The sequence below is a fragment of the Heterocephalus glaber genome, unplaced genomic scaffold (genome assembly GCF_053883595.1).
Source record: "Heterocephalus glaber isolate CG9 unplaced genomic scaffold, H.glaber_assembly_v1.0 deba00001564, whole genome shotgun sequence".
In the NCBI taxonomy this organism is placed as follows: Eukaryota; Metazoa; Chordata; class Mammalia; order Rodentia; family Bathyergidae; genus Heterocephalus; species Heterocephalus glaber.
Window position 1 is genome coordinate 512,826 of NW_028258351.1, and position 24,624 is coordinate 537,449.

At 48.1% G+C, this 24,624-nt stretch overlaps 1 long non-coding RNA gene, 2 other non-coding genes and 1 pseudogene across 3 annotated transcripts; 2 read left to right on the forward strand and 2 right to left on the reverse strand.

Annotated features, from left to right (window-relative positions):
- Positions 1 to 15,936: 15,936 nt before the first annotated feature.
- LOC147823751 (uncharacterized) lies at positions 15,937 to 17,741 on the reverse strand. The gene is made up of 2 exons (XR_015443143.1): positions 16,741 to 17,741; positions 15,937 to 16,328 (listed from the first exon to the last, which is right to left on the reverse strand). It is a non-coding gene; the product is annotated as an uncharacterized LOC147823751 (long non-coding RNA).
- Positions 17,742 to 17,881: 140 nt separating this feature from the next.
- On the forward strand, positions 17,882 to 18,045 carry LOC147823752 (U1 spliceosomal RNA). Its single transcript, XR_015443358.1, has one exon. It is a non-coding gene; the product is annotated as a U1 spliceosomal RNA (small nuclear RNA).
- A 71-nt stretch (positions 18,046 to 18,116) lies between these two features.
- LOC147823753 (uncharacterized) lies at positions 18,117 to 22,827 on the reverse strand (annotated as a pseudogene).
- LOC147823754 (U1 spliceosomal RNA) lies at positions 22,801 to 22,964 on the forward strand. The gene has a single exon (XR_015443319.1). It is a non-coding gene; the product is annotated as a U1 spliceosomal RNA (small nuclear RNA).
- Positions 22,965 to 24,624: the final 1,660 nt, after the last annotated feature.

Sequence of the window (24,624 nt, forward strand, 5' to 3'; positions counted from 1 at the left end):
ACACACAAAAATCAATAGCTTTCCTCTACACGAACAACAGACTCACTGAGAGAGAAATAGGGTAAACAATTCCTTTCACGATAGCATCCAAGAAACTGAAATACCTAGGAATCAACCTAACAAAAGAAATCAAAGACCTCTTCTCTGAAAACTATAGCATTTTGAAAAAAGAGATTGAAGAGGATATCAGAAAATGGAAAGACATCTCTTGCTCCCGGGTAGGAAGGATCAACATAGTGAAAATGGCCATATTTCCAAAATTGCTATATAGATTCAATGCAATCCCAATTGAAATCCCAGCAGCATACTTCATGGACCTTGAGAAAACAATCCAAAAATTCATTTGGAATAAGAAGAGACCCAGAATAGCAAAAGCAATTCTAGGTAACAGAGATATGGCAGAGGGTATTACAACGCCCAACTTGAAACTATACTACAAAGCTACTGTGATAAAAACAGCATGGTACCGGGAAAGAAACAGACCTGAGGACCAGTGGAACAGATTAGAAGATGCAGAAACAACTCCAGACACACTCAGCCACCTCATCTTCGACAAAGGAGCCAGACACCCTCGCTGGAGGAAAGATAGCCTCTTTAATAAATGGTGCTGGAGAAATTCGGTTTCAACTTGCCAAAGACTAAAACTTGACCTGTATCTCTCACCATGCACTAAACTAAAATCAAAATGGATTAAAGATCTAAATAGTATAACAGAAACGCTGAACCGGCTGGAACAGAGGTTAGGTAGAACTCTTGAAGACATTGGTGTAGGAAAAGACTTTATGAACAAAAGCTCAGTTGCCCGTGACCTAGCACAAACAATCAACAAGTGGGATCCCTTCTTACTAAAAAGCTTCTGCACAGCAAGAGAAACCACCAGCAGTGTGAAGAGACAACCCACAGCATGGGAAAAAATTTTCACCAGCGGTCCGTCAGACAGAGGTCTACTATCTAGAATCTACAAAGAACCTAAAAAAATCAGACCTCCCAAATTTAAAGACCCAGTCCGAAAATGGGCATCTGCAATGAACAGACATTTCTCACACAAAGAAGTAGAAATGGCAAATAAACATATGAAAAAATGTTCAACATCACTGGTCATTCGAGAGATGCAGATGAAAACAATGCTGAGATCCCACCTCACTTCAAAAAGAACGACTGCTGTCATGAAAGGAACCAATAACAAATGCTGGCGGGGCTGTGGGGAAAGAGGAACCCTGCTCCACTGCTGGTGGGAGGGTAGACTGGTGCAACCACTGTGGAAATCAGTATGGAGATACCTCGAAGAACTAGGGCTGGCAGTCCCATTTGACCCAGCTATTCCCCTGCTGGGTATCTTCCCCAAAGAATTAAAAGAATCATACCACAGTGATATATGTGCACCCATCTTCATAGCAGCACAGTTTGTAAGAGCTAAAACTTGGAAACAGCCCAAATGCCCATCAACGGGAGACTGGATCAAGCCATCAAAACTGAGAAATTAGAGGTATTTATAGCTAAATGGATGCACATTGAGGCGATACTCTTAAGGGAAATAAATAGGACACACGTGTAAATACCAAATAGTTTCTCTAGTGTGAGAAACTGAAAGTGTAACTAAGGACTAAAAGGTATAATAGATAATGTGAAATAGGAAGAAAAGGGGCAAAGGGGAAGGGGAAGTGGGAGGGGTAGGGGAAAGGAAAGAAGGGGATGGAATTAATATGAGAAAATGAAAAAAAGGAAACAAAGTCTTTGTAAACAGGGAGGGATGGAGGGGTTGAAGGGGGGGCAGGGGAAGGGGGAAAAAATAAGAACCAAGAGAGTATGTAAAGGTGCATATCTCCAATGATGAATGTCATTATATTGTACACCTAAAATGTACCGATAACAGGATACACCAAAAAAAAAAAAAAACCCAAAAACAAAATGTTACTTAATCTCCTCAAGATGAGAGATCCTGGGCCAGGGATTTAGCTCAGTGGTTCTGCCGCCTGCCTCGAAAGCACAAGATCCCAACTTCGATCCCCAGTGCCCGCCCCTAAAAAAGATGAGAGATTGTTTCACTCATCTGTACATTGGACATAACCAAAGAAGAGGATTCTTTTGTGCATAAGTGAGATGATCGTCGGAGATTTCAGTAGACAGTTATGTTTTCAGACAACAATTTTTTTTTTGTAGTGCTGGGGATGGAACGCAGGGTGCTATCATTGAATTATATCCCGGCTTTGTTATTTTTTATTTTGTGACACGGTCTTGGTAAATGTCCAGGATGGCCTTGAGCTCATGATCCTCCTGCCTCGGCCTCTCAGGGAGCCAGGATTACAGTCGTGCTTCATCACGCCCATCCTGACAACTTTTAAATTGAGTCAAAGAGCGGTTTCACGATGTTACTGTGACCGGGGGGCGGGCGGGGCGGCCCGCGGCGGCACACTGGTGGAGACTGGACTGGAGAGTGAAGCTGGGAAAACAAAGACCTAAGTGGAATCAATGGTGGCCAGTGTGCCTCAGCGTACCGCTGAGTCTTAACCTTTGCTGAGTTCGTGGGATTGTGTTGTGATTCCTCAAAATCCTGTCTGGGATTTCCCCGTCAAATGTGCACCTGCCAGGTGTGGTAGCACATCCTTGTAATCCCAGCTTGAGGCAGGAGGGTCGCAAGTCGAGGCCCTGTCTGAAAATAAAACAACAGAAAGGGTTGGGGATGTAGCTCCTTGGAAAACCATAGGTTCAAAATCCCATACTGCAGGGGGCCGGGGAATGTACATACACCCAGACAATAGAGACCATTTTCTTGCCTCTGCTCTGGCCCGTTGCAAGGACGCCTCAGAGTCATTAACAGGAATGGTCTCCCGGAATAGGTATAGTGGGAGAAAAAAGGAACACTGGACAGTTATCAATTTATTGGTGTGAAATGTCCAGGAAACCATCACATTGTGGCAAAGCAGAACAGCTCCGTGCGATAGCCAGGTGTTAGAGTTCAGTGCCACAGCCCAGGGCCACAACTCTGAGGCACAGCCGAGTGTTACATTACAGCTCAGCGTCACAGCAACCGCAATGATAATCACTCGATGAGGTGGAGAAAAACCTTTACAACAGGCGGGGGATTCGGCTCAGTGGCTCCGCCGCCTGCCTTGCAAGTGAAAGGTCCCGAGTTCGAGCCCCAGTACCAAAAAACAAAAAAACAAAAAAACAACCCTTACAGCAGCAGGCTCAGTGGAGTTCACACGGGGAATGAGCACTTGACGAAAAACAGGAACCTCCTTATATGGTAGTGGTGGGGGGCTACCGGTAGGCCAGCATGCTCACTGGGATGGAGTTACAAAATGTTCCGGAAAGGCATAGTGGGTGGCAGCAGTGCTGCCCAATAGCACAAACTGTTACATTTCTAGAACAAAACATTCCGTGGGAAAAAAAAAAACACACTGGAGGCAAGGCAAAGGCCTGTCTTACCGTGTAGTGTTACTCTGTCAATGTAAGAATTAAAATGCACCCCCCCACCCCGTGTCTCTCTCTCGCGCTCGCTCGCTCTCTCTCTCTCGCTCTCGCTCTCTCTCTGACTCTGTCGTTCTGAGAGTCTCATTATGTTGTCCGGGTTGACCCCGAGCTGGCCTGGAACTCACTACATTGAGCATTCAATCCTCGAACTCGCCATCTTGCCTCGGGCCCTGCCCATGGGATTACAGACGTGCGCCACCACGCCCACTCGGGTTCCACGCACTTGACTCTTGTGGCCAGCCGTCCCCTTCGCCCGCCCCACTTCCTGCTCTCGCGAGGGATTGTGCCCCCCCCCCCCGCCAGGACCACTAAGGCCCAGTCCTCTCGGTCACCCACCAACCCACCCACGCCTTCCCGAATCCAGCCTGCAGAGTGGAGGCTCCTACACAGTGGAAGAGGCTGGGAGACCCTACGCGCTTCACCGCAGGCCTGGCTGGAGAAGCAGCCCGGGAAGGTAACGAGGAACCACCCCGCAGGGTGCTGCCCTGAGAGACAAGGGTTGGACTCCTGTTCAGCTGCAGAGTGGGGAAGCGGCCTTGGAACCGAGCAGGTGACCGCTTCGCAAATGCGCCGCTTCGGGGTTACTTGGCGATTGGGAGGCGGTTTGTGTTGTGCCCAGATTTCGAGGTCCCCAGAGACCACCAAGGAGCCGATTCCGATGTAAACACACGAGGGTCGTTTATTCAAGCTCGAGCAGGGACTCCCAACCGTCACCGCCGCAGCGGGTCAGGATTGAGAGCCCTGACTCCAAATCAGCAGGGGTTTTTCTAGATTGGCAATTAAACCTGATTGGTTGTGCCTTGCGTGCCCGAGCTGCAAACGGTTACACCTGGGACATTGGGGTAGCTGTTGCCAGGGGACGGCTGAACACTTATCACAAGCAGGTGGGCAAAGTACATCTTGTGGTTTTTAGGTCTCACAGTTTGCAAGGTGTCTGAGGGCTTCCTTGCCTGGGGAGCGTGATTGCTTTCGGGGAAGGACCCCTCCCCTACCTGTCGGTGAATGTTCTTACCCTCGAGTGTTCTTCCCCCGCTTAAAGGAACTGAAGTATTGCAAATCTGAGCCCTTGAAGTATTGAGCACGGCGACGATGTGCTTTGGGCAGTGTAACAAATCCCGTTCCTTTGGAAGGCTCCTTGCTCCTCTCCCAGCCATTGGCCATCCAAGTTCAGATCATAGTTTTCTGGAAGCCAGAGTTCAACAGCAGAACATCGTTTTTGAGGGTGGGAGATACCTGGAGATTGAAACAAGTGTCACCCTTCCGAGAGCCACGCTCTCGTCTCATTTTGTTTTACGGTCTGGCTCATTTACCCAGGCTGGTGTGGAATTGATTGCTTTTGTTTTGTTTTGTTTTTGGTACCAGGGATCGAACTCGGGTCCTTGCGCTTGCGCAGCAGGCGGCGAAACCACTGAGCTAAATCCCTGGCCCTAGAATTGAGATCCTCCTCCCTCAGCCTTGTGAGTAGCTGGGGTTCCAGGCTTGTGCCTCAATGCTGGGCCACCTGGGATGCTTTTTGAATACTTGTAGCTACCTACTTTGGTAGGCCAGCGAGAGTCTGGTAGGACTGGTCCGAATGTGGTTTCTGTACGTGTACACTGCTTGACTTACAGGATGAGTCTCATCTGGCTTCTGGGTGGGAATCACTAAGGGCAACCAGGTTCTAGGGGAAGGAGAGGTGGTGTCACCAGTCAGCGGTAGCTGTTCCGTTTGGTCAAAACCAACGAATGTGACCGCACTTCCAATTTAGTTTCATCAGCACCGGAGTGTTAAGAAGCTAGTCGACCCTGTAGCTGTACAGTTTAGTTTCATTAATTCCTTGTCGCCTTCGTCTTGCTCATGATTACAATTTTCATCATCATTCTTTCTCTGTTGAAACTTGGAGTGTAGCTCTTTCTCAGGCGGTGGCCAGCTAGTGGACTGTCAAAAGATGAGACCTGGAATCAGGCGTGGTGCTGGGATTACAGAGGCGGGCCCCTACACTGGGCCCTATGTGTTGTTCTTTTAGTATCCTACTAGATTCAGTTTGTGAAGATTTTAGACATTCAGTTAAAAGAGTTCTGCGTGTTTGTTCATAAAGGAGAATGATCTGTGGGATTCTGCTTTGGGCGATAGTTACTCAATGAATTAAAATACTTCTCCAGGGCAGTGAAGCTCAGCCGGTCCCAGCACCCAGAAGGAAGCTCCCCTGCTGCCATCCCAGGCTCCTAGGGCCAAAAAGGTGAGCCAGTCCCAGCACCTGGAAGGAAGCTCCCCGCCACCATCCCAGGCTCCTAGGGCAGAGAAGCTGAGCTGGTCCCAGCACCCGGAAGGAAGCTCCCCCGCTGCCATCCCAAGCTCCTAGGGCAGAGAAGGTGAGCCGCGTGGGCGCCAGAAGCACCCACCCCCACCCCCACCTCACCCCACCCCACCCCGTAGAAATGAGAAGACACATTAAACAAGCCTCAAAAACAGACTTCCAGATCACCTACAGCAATCCCAAAGGGAAACGAGATGGAACACTCTGATACTCAACCACCTGGACTCTCTGAACTGGCAACAAAAGAGGATCTGGGAAAAATGAAATCAGAAATAATTACTCAGATAACAGCAAAGATTTTGCTCATGGTGCAAGACATGATTAATAAATCTAGAGAGGACACAGATTAAAAAAATAGAGGATCTGAGGAACATGATGGAATCTCAACATAGGAAACAAATGGAATCCATAAAACAGATACAAACAGATTTCCATCAAAACTCCATCGAAAGTCTGCGCAGCAGAATGAACCAATGTGAGGGTAGAATTTCAGATATAGAAGATAAGATTGCAATTAGTCACCAGGAAAAGAAAAATTGCTTTAAAATTGTAAGGGAATACAAGAAATCAATCCAGCAGCTGCTAGACGATGCAAAGAAGAATAACATAAGACTGATTGGAGTCAATGAAAAAAGAAGAAAGAGTGCAGATGACATAAAAAAACTCTTCACAGAAGTGATGGCAGAAAACTTCCCAAGGAGGGGGAAAAGAACTTGACATACAGATAAGTGAGGCATATAGGACTCCAGCTAGCCTTGATCAAAAAAAACTACACATAGGCATGTAATAGTTAGGATTCCAGAAATCCAACAGAAGAATAAAATTCTACAAGCAGTGAGAGAAAAGAAACAAATCACATACAAAGGAAAGCCCATCAGAATCACAGCAGACGTCTCAATGCAAACCCTCAAGGCAAGAAGAGCCTGGAGTGATGTATTTCAAGCCCTAAAGGAAAACAGCCTCCAACCCAGATTGATGTACCCTGCAAAACTATCTTTCAAAATTGATGGAGAAATAAGATACTTTCAGGATAAAGAGCACCTCAGGAACTTCATGAATACCAAACAGGCACTCCAAAAAATGTCAGACAATACCCTAGGAAAAGACAATGAGGATCACAACCCCAGGAAACCCGGCGGAATGAATCTATTGGGCGTGACAAATTAAAAGCTAAGGGGGAGAATCCAACCAAAAGAAAACGTCATGACAAGGCTTTTAAAACTTTTGACTTCATCTCCCTAATGAGTGTATAATTCAATCTTATTATTGTACTGATTAGTATTTTTCTGATTCTAGAATTGCACACCATTCCTTGTGCTGTACTGGCTATTTATCATCTTCTTATGTCTACATTTTAATTGGGTTGTCTATTAATGAGGTCTAAGAATTCTTTATATATTCTGCTCATAGGTTATATGCATTGTAACTATGGTCTGTTTAAGGACTACTTTTCATTTTAATGATGTCATTTAAAGTTCTAAATTTTGATGGAATCTCGTGTATCAATTTGTTTTTTCTTTTATACGTCATGTTTTTTTGTATCCTAGGTAGTTCGTGCCTACCCTGAATTCATAAATATTTTCCCTTATAATTCCTTCTTAAAGTTTTATACTTTTAGGCTTTCTTATTTAGGTTCATAGATTCCTTCAAGTTATTTTCGTGTACGGAAAAAAAGGGTTGAGGTTACTTTTTTATATACGGATACCAGGTGTTCTAGTGCCATTTGCTGAAGACACTATCTCTTCCTCGGCTCTTGAATCGAGTTTATAGTCTATAAAATGCTAATGTTAAATAATCTTTCAAAACTCAGTGGACCATATATGTGTGGTTCTATTTCTAGATTGTCTGTTTTATTTAAATGATCTATATGTCTTTCCTTACCCCAACACTGCCTTGATTACTGTATCTTTAGAGGAAGTCTTAAAATTGAGTGCTAAACGTCTTCCAGCACTGTTTTTGTTTTTGTTCTTGGCTTTTCTGGGTCCTTTGTACTCCTACGTAACTTTTAAAGTTCAATATCCAGTTCTTCATTTATAGCAAGTACACACAGACCTGAATTTTTATATATACTTTGTGTTTTCTAATCCTGCTAAATTCAAGTATAAGTTCTAGGGGCTCCTAGAGATTTCTTAGTATTTTCTCTGTAGATGATCGTTTCATCTACATATAAAGATTTTGCTTCTGCCGTGCCAATCCTATCCTAGTCGTGTCATTTTATTGCCAGACTATTTTGGTTTAGACCTATGTTTCAAAGTCTAATGGACAGATGAAGAGTAGGCATATCGGCCCTTGTTCTCCACTTTAGGGCGAAAGCATTGTATCATCTCCATTCATAGAAGGAGTTTTTGTTGGAAGTATGGAGTACATGTCTTTGATCTGTTGAGAAGTTTCTGTTCTGCTTCTAGTGTCCTGATAGCTTTTACCATGAACAGCTGTAGAATTTAGTCCAATACTCTTTCTCCAACTAGTGACAGGATCATACGGCTTTCTCCTTTCCTCTGTTAAAATGATGACTTTTGGGGGTGGATCTTCCAATGCTGAACCAACACTGCCATGCCTGTAATAAAACCACTTTCTAGGTACTGCCAGATCTGACTTCTAATAGTTTGTTTTGTTAAACAAATTTCTATCTATGTTCATACTTTTTCTCCTATTATCTTTATCCAGTTTTAGGATTAGCACAATGTTGATTTCCTAAAATGAGGGAAGAAGTGTTCCTTCTTTTTTCGGCTTTAAATGTTTGATATAATTTATCAGTTAAAATGTTTATGAGCCTGCTCTTGTCACATAGGTAGGTTTTCAAGCTAGGAATATACTTTCTTTAATAGGTGCTATTCAAATTTTATATTTCCTCCAGAGTTAGTTTCATTAATTTGTCTTCTAAGTTACTTCTTAGAAGTTGTCAAATTTATTTCAAAAAAGATATTTGTAATATGCTTTCTATATCCTTTTAAATTCTGTTAAATCTGTGGTAATGTCTCCTAGATCTTAATACTGTAATTTAAAAAATGTATAACTGATATTGTGTAACAGGAAGAAAAGGTCTAAAAGAGCAGGGGAATTGGGAGGGGTAGGGGAAGGGGAAAAAAGGGAAAGGAAAACATACGAGAAGAGGAAAAAAAATGGAAACAAGGTCTTTGCAAATAGGGAAGGGTGGTGGAGGGGTTGAAGGGAGGGCAAGGGAAGGGGGAAAAAAGTAAGAACCAAGAGACTCGTGTAATGGTACAAGATCCCAATGATGAATGTAACTGTATTTTATACCAAAAATGTACCAATAAAGTTAATGGGGAAAAAAAATAAAAATAAAAATAAAAAATACTTCTCCAGTTTTCCTCTGCTGCTAGTATTTAACAAATATGTTTCTTTCTGCGTGTGTGTTCTTGCCAGTTGAACACAGGGCCTTTGCATTGAGCTATATCACAAACCCTTTTTGGTGTTGTGTTTTTGTTTGTTTTAAATCTTTAAAATAGGGTCTCATTGAGTGCCCAATGAGCTCAAACTTGTGATCCTCCTGCCTCTCCCTCCAGAGTACTGTGAGGATATGGGTAATGCTTTGTTTGTTTTTTGTTTTGGGCGTCTTTTTCCTTTGGTTTTTTGAGACCAAACACAGGCTCTCGCTGTGTAGTCCAGGCTGGCCTTAAACTCACTGTGGAGCCCGGGCTGGCCTCAGACTTGTGGTGATCCTCCTGCCCGAGCCTCTGGAGTGCCTCTCCGGCACTAGCCACCACACCCGGCTAGTGACCTTTTTCTTAATCTTGCTTGAATTACAAGAGAATGGAGGACAGTCGCTTTTTCAGCCCTAGGGCAGACTGTTGAGCAGGTGTTTTGATAAGTGGGACAGTGACAGTGAAATTCCTGCAAAATAGTGAAACTGGACCTTTGAGGATTACAGACCCTTTAAGGAGTCTGTGTCACTAGTTTTAAGAAACACTGCTCAATGGAAAACTTCCCAGACCGATGTTTGCCATTTGATAATTGTTTGGTGGCAATAGTGTTATGATATACATTCTAACATACAGTGCATAGTCTAATAGAATATATATTCTGCTATATAGCATCTATACTGTAAGACCGAGGGCCTTACCAAACGCTCCGAGGAGCTGACTGCAGCGACGAACACCCGGGAAGGAACACACCGGACAAGTTGGAAAATAAAACAGACCTTTATTAGTCTGGCCAGACGGCACTCCCAAAGCAAAGTAGCTAAGAGAGGCAACTGGCTCAGAGTCCGAGGCTGTTTTATAGGGGGTTGAGGGGGAGGTTAACATGTAGATTTACGAAAAAAAAAGGAACAAAAGTTAGTGGTCGACTGTCACATACTGATGGTCAGCAGACATACACACTAATGGTCACGACCGTCACGTACTGATGGTCAGCAGACACACTGATGGATTGTTCTATAGGTAGTGGGCCCGGGAACATTCGTTCTCCGGACAAACAAGGGGTTGAGCAATTTTACTTAGGAACTCTGTTTCGTTACAGATTCTATTATCCCAGAACTAACAAGCACATTTTAACCATTAATTTACAAGTACAATAGAGGCTAGGGGAATAATTGATTTTGGAATCATGCAGTCCCACAATACTGTTTGTCACTTACGTGAGTAGGTCCCAGCCAGTTTTCAAAGTATCTTAACATGCATTTCCCACAAAAAACCAGTATTTTATTTACAGACTGTATACATACATGTGTGTGTGGGCGGGGGGAGTGTTACATAATACTTTATTTGAGGAAGAAGGTTTTAAAAAAAAACAAAAAAACCCCAAAAAAACCCAGGAAGGAATCAGGCGTGGTGGCGCCTGCCTGTATCCTGGCTACTCATGAGGCTGAGGCAGGTGGATCACAAGTTCCAGGTCAGCCTGGGCAACACAGAGGGACCTTGTCCCAAAGCAAACAATTGTAAAAGGGCTGTGGATGGAACTAAGTGCCAGCGCCCTGGATTCGATTGCCCGTATTGGAAAAAATAGAAAACTAAATACCGAACTCAAATAAATAAAAAGGCCCGAGTTTGTAGCTCGGTGGTTCACTGCTTGTGTCCCAGGTGCGAGGCCCTGGGATCCCTCTTTAGTACCACTGTTGTGGAGGAGCGAGTTAGAACAGTGGAGGTGCGCCACACTCTACGCTAGACTGGAGCCCGTTTATTGTAGCCGGTGGCCAGGGCGGGGGGGCGGGGGGGGGGGGGGGTGTTAGCGCCCGGAAGGTTCTCTGGGCAATGGGAAGCGGTTTGATTTCTCCTTTCAAATCATGCTTTCAGTTGGGGAGGGCTCAGGAGAGAGCAAGCGGAATCTTACAGAAGCAGAACCCTGCCGGGTCAGTGGGGGTGGGGGGTGGGGCACGAGGAAGTGTCACACACTAGGTGAGCTGCAAAACATCCTGCAACTGCAGCAGGTTTACTGCCAAACAGCACGCGGGGCGGGGCGGGGCGGGGCGGGGTGGGGGGGTTGGGTCCTTTGTTCAAGGGCAGGCACTTCGTTGGAGCACAGGTGCAAAATGGCGTTGAGGCACAAGACAGAGTCGGGTTGGCGATCACACTACGAAAAGTAAAATATCAAAGTTGGGCTAGGGGATTAGCTCAGTGGTAGAGAGAGTGCTCGCCTGCAGTACCACAGCCCCGGGTTCAATCCCTAGCCCCTGCAGAAATGAAAACGTGAGACCTGGGGAGTGGTCTCGACTGACATCACAGAATCCCTTCCCTCTTGACCCGATTGTTTTCCTGCCCGTCTCAGACACCTGTATGTTCTCAGCTATTGCGTGTTAATCTTTAATAAGATTTTTAAAACCAGCATAATTTCTTTGTATTTTAAAGAGATAAAAACTCTGGCTGCTTTATTTTGGTAGAGAAGAGAATACCAGGTGAGTCCTTCTGTAAAATAAAGAAAGAGGAAACACGGTGGCCAGAGTGTGATCTTGGAGAGACAATTGCAGCATACTGTTGAATTGGAAGCTGTAATTGTATTTTGCAGGGAGAAAAGGAAAGAGTGTGAGGAAGAGCGATAGTCTTCATTATATGGGTGTGGAGTGTGTGAATTACTGTATTAGCCAATGCCTGCGACTGGATTTGCTCTGCTTGAGGAGTCTAATGAGAGCCGACGGGGGCCGGGCGTGGTGGCGGGCGCCTGTGATCCCAGCACTGGGGAGGCTGATGAGGCAGGAGGACTGCCGCGAGTTCCAGGCCAGCCTGGGCTACATAGTGACTTGAAGGCCAGCCTAGACTATATAGCGAGACCCTGTCTCAAGGAAAAAAAAACAAAAAGTCTACGGGTACCCAGGAGTTTCTTGTAGGGTAGATTCTCCAGTGGTCCAGTACTGCACTTCAGAAACACCTGTGAAAAGGCGGCCGGGTGACCCTGTGCTTGTAGTGTTGCATAGAGGTGGGTTTAAGGCTATCACTACGTACCTCTTATTCCTGCGGGGGTGGGGGGTCGGGGGCGACGAGGACACCGTGATCAGGAAGGTGACATCCAGTGGCCAGTGTCACATGTGGCACTCTGGGTGGGGAAGTGGGGACCTTGTGAGCTTCTTCCTATTTTGCTTCGTTCATAGTTCTGATTTGGGCCAGGTGGGGCGGCAACACTTCTGATCCTAGTGGCTTCGTTCTTAATCTGGAGAGCAAGCTTTCGTTCGGTCTTTATGGTGAGGTATGTTACCCCTAGGATTTTCATAGATCCTGTTTATGGAGCGAATCTCACTTTGCTAAGACCATCCCGTGTTAGGCTTCTGGTCGCTGGGCCAAAATACCCGACACCCACAAGGTAAGGAGGAAATAGTTTATTTGGCTTAGCGTTTCACAGTTCTCAGTCTGAGGTGGGCTGGCTCCAAGGCCAGAGGGGGCACGGAGCAAAGCTGCGCACTTCATGGCAGCGGGAAGCGGAGCACGGGATGAGCGCCAGAGAGGAAGGGACCGGATATAGTTCCCGAAGTCAGCCGTGTGTGTGTGTGTGTGTGTGTGTGTGTGTGTGTGTGTGTGTGTGTGTGTGTGTGTGTGTGTGTGTGTGTGTGAGAGAGAGAGAGAGAGGAGAGAGAGAGAGAGAGAGAGAGACCCAAGCAGATGTGTGCTTTAGTAATCCTCGAGGCGTTGCTCAAAGCCAATCGAGAGTCACCGTCATAATCGTAAACGGGTGTTGAATTTTGTTAACTGCTGTGCTTTCCCTCCGTCTATTTCTTCTTAAGTCTGTTGATAGGCTGAGTTACACGGATTTGTTTTCTAAGGTTCAGCCAACGTCTCATTCCTGGGATAGACCCCACTTGATCACGATGTGTTACTGTTTTGTGTGCTGCTGGATTTAGCGTCTGTTTTATTTCATTTTACTTTTATGGATGATTTTGTGTCTACGTCTGTGAGGCATAATGGTCTATAATTTTTATTTGGTGCCTATCTTGCTTCGTTATCAGAATAATGTCAGCTTCAAAGAATAAATAGGGAACCGTTCCCCCTTTCTGTTTCCTCGTAGTCCGCGTGAGATTAGTATCGAGGGCTTTGAATCGGAAGAGCGACGCCACCTGACGTCGGGTTTAGCGGGCTGTCTCTGGCTGCTGCGTTAACAGACTGGGGGAGCAAGTCTTGTGGGGAGGGGGGGAGAGGAGAAAGGCTTGTCCAAAGCGGTAGCACTGGGGGGTGGTAAGAGGGGGGCGGGTTCTAAATATGTTTTTAAGGAAATAACAAGAAGACGTGCTGGTGGATTTGGATGTGGGATATGAGGGGAAAGAAAGGAGAAAAGGATGACCTCTCAATCGGGTCTGTTTTTCTCCTTTCATACTTTTTCATCTATTGAGAAATAGAATCCAAGGAGCTGTACCTCTTTGCTCCTCCTCTCCGCTGACTCCCGGTCGCAGGTAGAGAGGTTGAGGTGTCAACCCCTGAAAGTACTGTACTCAGAATTAGGAGGGAAGGGGTGGTTTCCTTCTTGAACCGTTTCTCTTTTTAAAATTGTATTACAAAAAATTTCTAGTGTAAGTCAAGTAGAAAACTTTTGTGTATTCCCTTTTGACCATGCCAGTTGCAGCAAAAATCAGTTGAAACAGACTCGTATCTCTCCATACCCACCCCACCTTGTGATTCTTTTTTTTTTTTTTTGATACTGGGGATGGAACTCGGGTCCTTGCGCCTGCGCATTTGTGATTCTTTTGAAGCGAATTCCATGTTTCATATTGCAGGTTGAGTATCTGAACTTCTTGCTCAGATAAGGGATACAGATTTCGGAGGTTCTTTTGTTTGTTTTTGGTGTGTTTGTTTTGTATTTCAGAGTGTTCAGGGTGGGTGGGTTGGTGGGTTGGTTGGTTGGTTTGGGGTTCTTTTGTACTTTGGAATATTCGCATGCACGTTACTGGTTGAACAACCTCAATCTGAAAATTTGAAATGTTCTGAAGTCCAAATATTTTTGTGTTATGTCAGCTCTTACCTTAAATCGCATATGTGAAAAGCATTTTGATTTTTGGACGAGGGCTATTTCATCCATTATCAAGTCAGAGCGTTTCTCTAAAGCTAAGTAAGAGCTCTACATTTTGGGGGGCATTTTTACAGCTGTATACAGGTATAATTTAGATAGCATAACATTCACCCACTGTGTAATCTGATGACTTTCGGTATATTTATATGCCAGGATGCAGTTTGAGAATGTTTCCATGACCATGAAAATTCCCTCCTTGCCCCCTCCCTGTCAGTCACTCCAGTTCCCGTGGCCCAACACAGCCACGGGTAACAATTATTTGCTGTTTGTACGCATTTACCTTTCTGGCCGGGTGTAGTGGCACAGGCCAGGAATCCCAGCTACTTCGGAGACTGAGGCAGGAGGATGGAGAGTTGGAGGCAGGCATGGGCAACACAGTGAGACCGGTTCCCAGTCTCAAAAACAAAACAGAAACCACAACGCCAACCACAAAAAAGGACATATACTGCAGAGTGTGGTGGTGGGTGCCCGAAATCCCAGCACTCTGGGTGGCTGAGGCGGGAGGATTGCAAGTTTGAGTCCAGCTTGGGCAATTTAGGGACTTAGTGAGACCTTGTCACAAAATAAAATGGTCTGGGGATGTAGGTCAGTGTGGAGGTCCTAAGTTCAGACCTCAGTGTACCACCCCCCCAAGTCTAAAAACAGAACTACCATAGGACCTGGCTCTGCCGCTCCTTGGTATATATATCAGAAGGAATTAAAGAGAGCACGCTGGACCTGGATACCCGTGTGTTTTTTGTTGGTTTGTTTTTGCCATACTATGGATTAAACCGAGGTCCTTCCCACGTGTTTACTGTAGCCCACTTCACAATAGATGAGATATGGAACAGATTTAGGTGTCCATCAGCAGATGAATGGATGAAGACAAATGTGGTATATACATACGATGGAGTATTACTCAACGGTAAATAAGAATAAAATTACATCATTTGCAGAAAATGTGATGGAACTGAAGACCCTCGTGGAATGTAAAGCAGCCAAACTCAGAAAGCAAGTATTACACTTATTTCCCCAATAAGTGGACTCTAAAAGGGATGACATGAAAGTAAGAGGGAGACTGTTAGACAAGAGGAAGGGACCAGAGGGTGTGAGGAGGAGGGTAATGGGGGGTGGATGTGCTCAAAGTACCATGTATTAGAATTTAGTGGAAGAAAACCCTTATTTACGGAACAAAGTTTCCTGTGTTGCAAGGATTAAAAAAAAAAAAAAAAAAGAATCTGCCAGGCGTGGTGGCGCACACCTGTGATCCCAGCACTTGGGAGGCTCAGGCAGGAGGGTCACCACGAGTTCCGGGTCAGCCTGGGCTACATAGTGAGTTCGAGGGCACCCTAAACTACATAGGGAGACCCTATCTCAAAAAACAACCCCAAGAGAAACATTTTTAGATGCATATGTGAAGACACCATATTGAAATTCAATATTTTGTAAAATTAAGGGGCACGCTTATAAATATATTAAAAAGGAAATTGTTGAATCAGTGCCCACTGGATTACAGTACAATATGTTTACCTTGTCTTGGGGGGGGGGGCTAGGGATTGAATTTAGGGCTGTATGTATGGCAAGCAAGCCCTCACTGAGCTGCAACTCCAGTCCCCAGCCCCCTTTTCTTTTCTTTTTGGTACCGGGATCGAACTCCGGACCTTGTGCTTGCGAGGCAGGCGGCTGGAACCACTGAGCTAAATCCCCGGCCCTCTGGCCCCCTTTTCTTTCTTTCATTCGCGCGCGCGTGCGTGTGTGTGTGTGTGTGTGTGTGTGTGTGTGTGTGTGTGTGTTTTACTGGAGATTAAACCCACCAACTTTGCAGGAAGCTACGTCCCAGCCCTTTTTTATTTTTTATTTTGAGACAGGGTCTCGCTAAGTTGTTCGTTTGCCCAGGCTGGGTTTGAATTTGAGATCCTTCTTGCCTCAGCATCCCAGAGCACTGGGATCACAAACATATGTCACGATGCCTGGTTTATATAGCGCTTTCGAAGTGGTTTTTAGAATGCCAGTGGCAGGCCTGGTGATATAGCTTAGTGGTAGAGCGCTCACCTGGTGTGCACAAAGCCCTAGGTTTGATCCTAGCGCGTACACACACAAGAATTCATGTTGAAGGTGATTCCTGTTGACGCTGTAGAGAGAAAAGAGAGGGACAGCTGTAGGGTGGAGGAGGCAAAGGCTAAGAGTGTGCTCCCGAAGCAGACTGCTGGGTTCAAATCAGGGTGTCACGGTGACTTACTGGCTGAGTAACCTTGAGCAAGTTAACCCCAGTGTGCCTGTTAAGGAAAAATATTATTCAGTGGTATTTAGTGATATTTGTTAAAGCGCAGTCAGGCTTGACTCTATTCGGGACCATAGTGCTGTAAAGGGGGAAGACAGTTTCCTTTTAATTCTGGATACAGCAGGGGTAAATCAGAGATTTATTAAGCCAGCCAAGGACAGCTGTGTGGGGTTCAGCAGATGCCAAACGAGCACGAGCCAGCAGGGGTGTGTGGGGGTGGGGTGGGGTGGGGTGGGGTGAGCGGAATGGCAGTTACACCAACCTGGCCGGACGCTTGCTGAGGCCTGGCCCTGTGATCAGACGTGGGGGTGGGGTGTTTCGGCTAAACCGACTGAGCAGGGTTCTCGCGTTCAAACTGGATGTCAGAAGGAGGCGCAGGACGAATGGAAGAAAAGGTTCCGAACTTCAGTTAAGGTTTGGCCAGGCAAAGACTCCCTGTCACGCCTCAGGCTATCTGTGCCGCGGGGAGGATGGCGGCGAGAACTGTGAGGACGAAGTGTCAAGTCCAGGGCACTGTGAGCGCTCAATAGGCACTAGCTGTTTTTCTTGGTCTGCCTTGGGGTCCTTAGGGGGTCGCCCGAGTCCCGTGCGACGCTGTAGGGCCTAGGCTGTTGCTTTGCTCCGCTCCTGTAGTCGGTTGAGGCCTCGCCGCCGTCAGAACTCGTGCAAGTTCAGGAGGCGCACTTACAGAGGGGGCCAGACGCCTCTCCGGAGTGGAGCGGTGGGCCGTGAACAGTGAACGGCCGCGCGGACCCTGGAACGCCAAAGCGTCTTGCTTAGCGTGGGCGAAGCTCCGCCTTGGCCCCGGAGCCGGGCGAGCAGCCCCGCTCTCCCTGCGTGTCCGCAAGTCCTGCTGTTTGGCGTCCACCGCGCTAGCACGCCCCGCTCTCCTTGAAACAAACAGGCGGGGATGGTGCCGGGCTGCCGTGGCAGGTCGGCGTGTGCCGAGCAAAACCGCCGGCACGGCCAGTTCTGCTCAAGGGGCAGCGGTCCGGGGAAAAGGCGAAGGTCTCGGGCCGCGCGCAGAGTGTCGCCCGGGTGGGTGCGAGCGGACGGCGCCGGTGGTTGGAAGGCGGGAAGGCGGCCGAGGAGCAGGGCCGGGGGGAAGGCGGCGGCGCTCGGAGGTCGGCTGGGGCTGGGGCGGCGGGCGGGTGACGCAAGGCGGGGAGGAGGTGGCGTATGCAGATGAGCGGCCTCAGTGCATTTTGGAAGCGCGCTCCCGGGAAAGGATGGGCATCTCGAGCCTGGCGGCTGTGCGACTAACTACTAAGATTGAGGGCCCCCCGAGTGTGTTTTCGATGTCGGCACGTGGGTGGCGGTGACTCCGAGTGGGTGGAGGGTTGACCGGAATCAAAGAGTGGTGTTCGGGGCGGCGGGTAGTGGCGCGGGTGGGTTGGGAGCTCATACTTACCTGGCAGGGGAGATACCATGATCACGAAGGTGGTTTTCCCAGGGCGAGGCTCGTCCATTGCACTCCGGATGTGCTGACCCCTGCGATTTCCCCAAATGCGGGAAACTCGACTGCATAATTTGTGGTAGTGGGGGACTGCGTTCGCGCTTTCCCCTGGGCAAGTGAGGTTTAAAAGTAGATCGAGGTCTTTTAGGGTTTTTTACCTGCGTGTAGTGCCAGGTGGGGCGTTGGTTTTTATCGTGCTTATGTAAGAGCCCCCTTTCTCGTAAGCGGGAGGACTGGAGCTCCATGATTTTCTGGTACCGGAAACAAACTCAGAATTGTAACATCGTTTTGTAAGTGGAGGGGGGGGAGGAGGTGTGCTCTCAACATACCCTGGTGCTCCCTTGGGTTATTTTACTATCCCCGTTGCTGTCTCGGCGGGTGGCTGGCACCTTAAAGGTTCAAAATGGTCCGAGTAACCACACTGCACGTCATGACTTGCCAACAGGTGATTTTTTTTTTCATCGTCGAACGGAGTTCCCGTAACAAGAAAGGGGTGCTGGTACCGGGGGGAGGGGCCGTGGATGCCTCTCGAAGCCTGGCCAGCCTGCGATTTGTGGGTACCATGGAAATAGCCGGAGTGTGAAGTGGCTTCTGTGAAGTACGACTTTCGGGAATATGTGGGGCACACGCTGTGTGGGAGAGGGCGGTCCAGCAGGTGTGGAAGCAGAGTTGCTGTGCTTTTTGTGTCACAGCCCTGCCCCTGAGGGATGCAGGGCCGTGGCAGTGCTGGCGGCCGGAGTGCATGGGGGTTGGCGCCCGCCAACTGACGGCCTCCAGAGAGCGGCTGTGCAGTTACTGTTTTTTCCCAGCCGAGGATGTTTTAGATTCAGAGATCGGGTTATGTTGATGTTTTGGACTTCCCCACATGTCACGCCTCCTTCATGATTTGGTTTGTTTTGTACCGGAGATGGAACTCAGGACCTTGAGCGGTGCCGCTGAGCCAAATCCCCGGCTTTTCCTTCTTTTTTGTTCTTTTCTTTTATCTTTTTAATTATGCGTTGTGGTTCTTTGAAAATTACTTTATTTTAGTGTACGGTGATACCAGCCTGAACATACCCGATCTCACCTGAAAATTATTTTATTTCATTAGTACACATTTGCAGTACAGGATGTTTACATTCATCTTGGGGAGTGGGTCCATGCTACACGATACAGTTTTCTTTTTTTTTTTTTTTTAAGTCCCCTTTGCCACCTCCCTCCCTCTGCCCCATCTTCATTCTTGTTGTAATTCTTAGCTCGTGTTTATAACATACCACGTCATACATTCACTGAGGTTATTAGGTTTCTCCACATGGTATACCTTAATTCTGCTTACTTCCCCTTTTCCCCCTCTTCTCCTTTTTCCCTCCTGGATCCCTTCCCATTTGCAAAAGGTCTATTCCCTTGTTTCTGTCTCTCTATCCTTTACTGTTACTCCCTTTGTTTATAATCTGCCTTACTCAAATGAGATGCCATATGGTAACTGATTTATTTCACTCACACACTGTATTTTCCAGATGCACCCATTTCCCCACAAATGTCTCATTCTTTATAGCTGAGTAGTATTCCATTATGTATAGATACATTTTTTAAAAATGTATTCATCCATTGATGGATATGCTGACTGCTTAAATTGTGGCACTCTCACGCATTGGTATGCAGGTGTCACTATCATACGATGTCATTAGCTCTTTTGGGAAGACACCTAGAAGGGGAATGAATAGCTGGGTCACGTGGAATTTCTAATTTTAGTTCTTTGAGAAATCTCCATATTGAGGTCCATATAAGCTACACTAGTTGGCATTCCTACCGACAACGGAGGAGGCTTTCTTGTCCACTACAGCCTCACCAGGATTTGTTATTCTTTGTCTTCTTGATAATTGTCATCCCTTCTGGAGTGAGATGGAATCTTAGTGCTGTTTTAATTTGTATTTCTCTAATGGCTAGAGATGTTGAACATTTTCTCATATATTTGTTGGCCACCTGTACTTCTGAGAAGTGTTCATTTCACTTGCCCGTTTCTTGACTGAGTCTTTTATTTTAAGGGGTCTTATTCAGACAGAAATACCTCCTTCGGGTCCTGAACGACAGCCGTGAGCCTCTCATTTTCTGCCTGGACGTTAGTGACCACAGCCCAGCTCTGTTTCAGTTCGTTCTGCATTTCCAAGATCCTGCCCAGGTAGTAAGCGTCCTTCGATGCTGAGTCCTGCAGAAGCGTTTCCTCCCGAGTCTCTCCATCCTCGGCAACTTGACGGTGGATGGAGAAGGACTGCCCGAATGCCTCGCGGAGCTGCTCCAGCTCCTGCTTGAGGCTGTCGTACTCGGCCTCCAGCTCGTCATACTGCTGCTTGAGGGTCAGCTTCTCCTCCGGCACCACCAGCCTCTGTACTCGGCAGCCTGGATCTTCTCGTGGCTGGTCTTGGTGAGCTCGCGGGGTCAGCCGCTCGATCTCGGTCTGGTAGTGATCCAGGCTCTGCAGCAGCTTCTGTGTGGTTATATCCCCAGCCGGCAGGCGGGCTGGCGGGCGGGTGGCACAGGCCTCCTTTTTGTACTGGTGATGGAAGCCAGGGCTTTCACACTGACCTACCGTCCCTGTTGCTCTCTAAGGGTAGAACTTGCGACGGTCCTGCCTCAGCCTCCCAGAGTCTAGGCATGACAAGCGTGTGTCACCACGCCAGGCTTTATGAATTTCTTGTGACAAAACTGAGCTCTTAAAAAGTACTCGGAAGGGCTGGAGATTTAGCTCAGTGGTCCCTCGCCTGCCTCGTAAGCGCAAGGGTCCTGAGTTTGATCCTCGGTACCAAAAAAAAAAAAAAAAAAAAAAAAAAGCAAACAAACAAAAAAGAGAAAATTAAAATAGTTATTATTCATCACTTGTATTAACCCAAATAATTTAGTTACCCCTTAAAATGACTAGTGGACTGTGATGGTGCACACCTGTCATCCCAGCTCCTTGGCAGGCTGAGGCAAAGGGATCCCGAAGTACGAAAAGAAAAGAAAAATCGGGAGTGAAGTAGAAATTTACCCTGCCAAATCACAAACATGCACCTGTAAAGTCTGTTGCTTGTAGTTATATGAAAGGATAATTAATCGGAAGGAACAGGATATTGATTACATAGATTATCTGTAACCCACTATGTCGTGAAAAGGACAAAGAAAAGAAAAATGTTACATAAAATGGGATGTGAGCTGGGCATGGTGGCTCATGCCTACGATCCCAGCACTCAGGAGGCTGAGGCAAGAGGATCACGGTGAGTTCCAGGCCAGCCTGGGCTACATAGTGAGTTCAAGGTCAGCTTGGAACACAAAGCCAGACCCTGTTTAAAGAACGAACAGAAAAAAAGAAACGAAACGAAACGAAAAGAAAAAGGCATGTGAAGCACACTCCTTTTAAGAAAAAAATACGTGCTGTCAAAAACTGGCTTCACCAGTTGGTATCGGTGTGGCTGGCAAACACCATCATGCTGTTGGCGAGCCTGGGGATTGAACGCAGGACACTTTCAGTGAGCTACATCCTGAGGCCGGCCTGCCTGCCTTTCTTTTTTTGACACAGCATCTTGTGAAGTTCTCTCAAGCAGGGCTTGAACTTGATCCTCTTGCCTCAGCCTCCCAGAGTGCTGAGATTGTAGGCCTGGGCCTCCACACCCTGCTCTGTGTTACATTTTACTTTGAGAGGGTCTCAACGGAGTGTCCCAGGCTAGTCTTGAACTTGTCATCCTCCTGCGTCTCCCAGGTAGCTGAGATTACAGGCCTGTGCCGCCCCCGATTTAATTGTGGAAATTTTTCTGTCATTCACAGAAGATCTAAAGTGACTTTTGTTAAGTATTGTTAAAAAAAAAAAAAAAGCAAGCCAAAGCTGGGGATTTAGCTCAGTGGTTCTCGTGCCTGCCTTACAAGCGCAAGGGCCCAAGTTCGATCCCCGGTACCCGCCCCCCCCCCCAAGCAAGGAAAAACTGGGCCCGAGATTTAGCTCAGTGGTGCCGCTGCCTGCTTCGGAAGCGCAGGGTTCCGAGTTCGATCCCCGGTACAAAAAAATCCACCAAACATACTCAACAGAACAAAGGGTTTCCCAAGAAAATTACGGAGAGCAAAAGGGAAATACGGCCAACACCTTTGATAGTACACAGGGTTGCTGCAAACGGAATTGTTCTGCCCGGAGCCTTAGCCAGTACGGCAGAAAGGAAAACGCAGCGTGTCTTCCTCTCTTAGTAAAAAGAGAGGACAAGTTCTCGGTTTGTTAGCAGATACGCGACGGACGCTGTTCCCCTGGCGTCGGAACCTGCCGGTTTGAATCCCGGCGAAGGCGGCCGTCCCGCGGCCGCAGGGCGCAGGCGTTCAGCCCTCACCGAAACCTGGGCGGGCGGGCGGACTGTACCCCCGTTACACTTTAGGGAAATGGAGACGGACTGTGAGGATCGACCGCCGGGTGCGTGGAGGAGGCAGCGATTCGGACCTGGCCCAACCCGCTCGGCCGCCTTCCGCCGCGTCGCCCCGAAGCCACGGACCTCCCCCCCCCAGCCCCCCGCAGCGCCACCGCGCGCGGCTGAGACCCGTGCCGAGAAAGCCGCACCGCACCGTGGGCTTCGGCGGCCCGAGCCGCGGGGTCGGGCCGTCCGGGAGGGAAGCGCGGGAAGAAGCGGTGACGCCGCGGTGGACGTCACCGCGAGAGGCGGGAGCATGTAGATGAGGCGCGGTGCTTGCCGGTTCCAGCGCGTTGTTGCCGCCGCCGAGTTCCCCGGGCGGGTCCCCCCGAGAAAGGCGTGTGAGGGGTGTCGTTGGGGAGCGTGAGGTTTGGAAAGGAGGGGGCGAAGGCGTGGGCGTGTGAGTGACCGTGCGTAGGTAATGAGTGTGAGTGGCGGGTGAGGTGGCGCGCGCGGCGCGGCGCTCATACTTACCTGGCAGGGGAGATACCATGATCACGAAGGTGGTTTTCCCAGGGCGAGGCTTATCCATTGCACTCCGGATGTGCTGACCCCTGCGATTTCCCCAAATGTGGGAAACTCGACTGCATAATTTGTGGTAGTGGGGGACTGCGTTCGCGCTTTCCTCTGGTTCTGGGGTTGGTTAAAATTAGACCGTACGGTTTTTGTTTTTCTCTTGTCGAGTTCGGGTTCGCTTACTGTGTGTGTTCTGGGAAAGTCTTCCGTTGGGTTAACTGCTCGGTTCTTGCTACGGTTGGGGTTCTGCCGTGCACTGTAGAAGGTCGGCAGTTTGCGTGGGGTTGGGTTACAAGGTTTAAATTTATGCGGGACTCTGCTGTGGTGGTTTTGTTTTCTGCCTCGGGCAGTGGCTGAACCCTTATTTTTCGGGAGATCTTAGGTTTCACGCTTTTATTTGCGCTGAAAGTTTGCACAGGTGGATTTGGTTGGAGACGTTTGTGAACGATCCTCAGTTACAAGGTTTTGGGTTGACTGGCCCATGCGGGGGGGCTCCCAACTGTCAATCCTCCTGCAATTACAGGGCTCGGCCACTGCTCTCAGTTTTGCTAATTACTATATGACACAGTAACAGTTTATGTATTTCTAGTTTTACTGCCCGTTAGTCCTTTTTGCAGTCTGGAGTTCCTGGTTTTAGTTTGTCCGTGTCGGCGCGGAGGCGGGGGGGGTTTCTTTCAGTACAGTCTCGTTTTATGCGTTCAGGGATTGTGTGTAAATCCTTGTACTCAACCGACCTCGTGTTATGTCCCGGCCCGCGGGTAAGTCAACGGAGACCCTAGAGGGGGAGCGAGGATGAGAGGGGACAGGGGACACGAGAGATGGAGACAAGACAGGTTTCTGATCAAGTCTCGTTTATTGCGGAAGCTGCTACAACATATATACCGTAGGGCGAGAGGGGAGGAGCAAGAGGAGTGTACTGGGGCTACTTCCTTGTTGCCGGGTAGATCTGCAACAAGCCCGGGCATGTCCGTAATAGGCACTCAAGAATTCCGGGGGGGGGGGGGCAAGGCCCCCCACAGTGTTAAAAAATTTTTTGTGCCGGGGATTTAGCTCAGTGGTTTCGCCGCCTGCTACCCAAGTGCAAAGACCCGAGGCTCGATCCCCGGTACCAAAAAAAAAATTTTTTTTTTGCTTTTGTTTTTGCCGGTGGGTGGTTGATATTGAACCCAGGGCCTTGCACAAGCATTGTACCACTCACCTGCACTCCCAGCCCTTTTTGAAAATTTTATTTTGAGATATCATCTCTGCTGGGAGCACTGCGCTGTAGATCACTATGGCCAGGTCTAAACGCCTCCTCCCGCGGATGAGGCAGGGCCCCGCGGGCGGAGAACGGGCGACAACAGGGTATGGTGGAGCAAGGCCTGGCCAAGAAGAGGATGTGTGTTCCTCCCCGCCCATTCGCCAGAGAAACATCAAACGTGATGTCCTGCAGACCTTAGACCAGCTCCGGTTACAGACCAGCCCCTTTTAGCTCCCCCTGCACTTCCCATATCTCTACCACTATCAATAAACGTGCGGCCATTTGCTTGGTGGTCTTTTCCTCCCATCGGGAGGTAGAGCCCCACCTGGCCCCACCTACACCTTACAACTCTTTGTCTGTCTTTCTTAATGCCTCACTGTCGTTGCCCACTCCGTGAATCCTTCAGCCACACGGGCCGTGGCACATCTCACTCAATTCCCCAGGCTAGCCTTGAGCTGTCGATCCGCCTATCTCAACCTCCCAAGCAGCTGGGATCACAGGTGTGTGCGTGCCACTGTGCCTGGCTGACAATAT